Here is a 2,938-nt window from a genome sequence, read left to right on the forward strand (position 1 = left end):
ATTAAGAATAATAGCAAGTTGTATTTTGTATTTTATGTAAAATTTGCTATATAAATAAATGTATGATCTTGGGAATATTTATATGCTAAAAGCACCAATATGCAACCAGATTTAGACTTGATTCGAGAACTTTTGTATGAATTCTTAAATATGTTTCAGCTTTAATTTCATTTCATGCCTAATGGATATAAATAGTGCTATCAGGCTAAAAATCATGAAGAATTGGAAGGATTCGGATACAATGATGATATGGAAGGATTGAAGGAATAAAAGGTATTGAAATAATGCTTAAAAAGGGAAGATGAAAATTAGGAATTCTCATTTGAATAGACTCCGCATCGCACCGACCAACAAAATAGTGGTGGTCAAATTTTAGTGGAGGAGTGCGATTATAGTGCATCATGGAGAGGCTCAAATTCTCACTTGGCACTTTCCAGTAGAGGTTCGCGAAACCATCGCGTCCCGACATAGTACAAATTATCAATTTGTGTGACCTGGAAGTTTAGGGCATCCCGGAGGAAGGATATTTCACAATTGTTGAATTCCAGTGGATGACTACGATAGTGGCGCATCGATGTGATGGCGTATTTCACAAATTTCACTGAATAATTGAATTCCGTGATCGCACATATTTTAAGAGAAAATAAAATTTGAAGGCATGGAGCGATGTGCCGTGTGGTAAATCGAGTAAATTTTAAGTGTTTTGTCCCAACTATAAAAGGAAAAATCCAAGATAATTTTGGGGAGATTGTGTCAAGGAGAGCAGCGGTAAAAAAGCTAAAATTTCTATTTTGTAGGGTTCTTAGATATTCTTTTCAACTTCTTTACTTTAAGAATTATTTTGGGTATGGTAAATTACTTATTTTAGATGTTGAATTCAAACATGAGTGGATAAACACCCTTATCCTAGTGTTGATGCCAATAACATGATGACTCTTTTATATTCTTATTCATAGTTTCTTTTTGGATTATCATCTGCATTGTTCTTAATTTTTTGAGCTTACTATTTTGATGAGTGGCCACCATTAGAATAAATCTATATTTCTATGTGCATTCAGGAGGAGAATCCTAGGGTAGAATGAAGAAATTAAGGAGCAAGGTTCTTATCCTTTTATAGAATAAGGGGTTTGAATTAGCATCTAGCATAGGGATATACCTAGATGCCTTGCTTGGTTCAATTGCATCAAGATAACTTTATGAATCTATAAGAATTTTTGTATCTCTGTGGGTGTTATAGCTACAAAGTTCAATAGATAGAAAATTTGAGATTGGGAGACCAAGATCGTGGCATAACCCTTGCAAATCAACAACACAAAACCAATTAGACTATGATAAGAATAGAGATTCATATGATTGTTCGACATGCCTCAACCCTGGAATCCTCATCATTACTGATTACAACCGTTTCTTTCTTTGCTCTAGTCACCACTAGTTATTCACTGTTTAATAATTTAAATTTTTATTTATAAATTCAAAATCATCTTGATACACTCAAGCACTTAATTCCTAATTGTCTTAAACTAAAAGTAGATTAAATTTTTTGTTTATTAGTCCTCGTGGGAACGATATCTAACTGTCTAAGTCTTTATACTACTTGTACGATCATGTACACTTGCATATGTCTAGGGACTCAATAAGTTTTTAGTGTCGTTGCCGGGGACTAATGTAATTGGTAAATTGCTTCATTTTTGGTTTTTGATAATAAGTTTTAAGTGTTAAAAACATGATCTTTGTGGTTTAATTTTTGCAGGTTTAGCTGAATATTGGACTAGACAGAGATAAAGAATTGGAAGAACCTTTTTTAGAACCAAAATTGATTTTTCAGCAAAGGTGAAGAGCTCAACAGTACTTTCAACAAGGCCAAATATCTGAAATACGAGATCCTAATGCTGTTGATCCAACTGCCGAAAACGTTCCATCTCCAGTTATTCCAGCTGTTCCTGTTTAACCAGCCTCAAGACCTATTCATGAGGTGGCAATCCCACTTATGAACCATGTGACTAACAATATTCGGAATCCTGAGCCAGGAGATTTGTAGGAATTGAAACAAAATATGGTGCAATTATTGAATTCTGTGGGGCAATTTCATGAACTTTCACATGAGGATCCGTTGCAGCACATACAGACATTCCTAGAAATAAGTGATACATATATTCCTAAAGATGTGAATGCTAATTATGTCAGATTGACATTCTTTTCTTTTTCTCTAATGGGAGAAGCAAAGAGGTTGTTACAAGATGAACCACCACACTCCATCACATCATAGGAAGATTGCGCTCAAAATTTCCTTATTAGATTCTTCCCATCACAGAAAACAACATATTTGAGGAGTGAGATCTTGAGTTTCAAATAGAAAGATGGAGAAAATTTCTACCAAGCTTAGGAGAGATTTAAAGGCATGCTGAGAAATTATCCTCATCATCATCAATCAAATGATGTCTTGGTTCACATAGAACGCCTTGAGTATAACAAAAAGATTCTTTTTGATTCAGCAGTAGGAGGCCAAGCTTTTGAGAAAACTTATGAAGAATTGGATACACTGTTGAATCAAATTTCATAAGGGAATATTGATTGGCATATAGACTCAAGGAGTGCTCCCAAGAAGGGTACAGGGGTATTAAAGGTAGATCAGTTTACTGCATTACATTCACAGATTGCAGCAATGAAGAACCATATGACTACTCAGCTGAAAAACCCAAAATTAGGTGTGACACAACCAGCAGCCGCAACAAATATAGTTCAATAAGTAAATTTGTGGTGTGAAGGTTGAAAAATTGGTAAGCACACAACAGATGCATGTTTTGTTAATCAATATTCAGTAAATTATGTGGGAAGTGAAAATCATCAAGGTCAATAGAATTTTGGCAACACTTATAATTCCAATTGGAGGAACCACCCCAATTTCTAATGGGGTGCAAATCAGGCACATAATGAAAAT

At 34.6% G+C, this 2,938-nt stretch overlaps 1 non-coding gene across 1 annotated transcript; it reads right to left on the reverse strand.

Annotated features, from left to right (window-relative positions):
- Positions 1-2,320: 2,320 nt before the first annotated feature.
- Positions 2,321-2,427, reverse strand: LOC124888216. The gene has a single exon (XR_007046348.1). It is a non-coding gene; the product is annotated as a small nucleolar RNA R71 (small nucleolar RNA).
- Positions 2,428-2,938: the final 511 nt, after the last annotated feature.

The sequence above is a fragment of the Capsicum annuum genome, chromosome 10, assembly GCF_002878395.1.
Source record: "Capsicum annuum cultivar UCD-10X-F1 chromosome 10, UCD10Xv1.1, whole genome shotgun sequence".
NCBI lineage: Eukaryota > Viridiplantae > Streptophyta > Magnoliopsida > Solanales > Solanaceae > Capsicum > Capsicum annuum.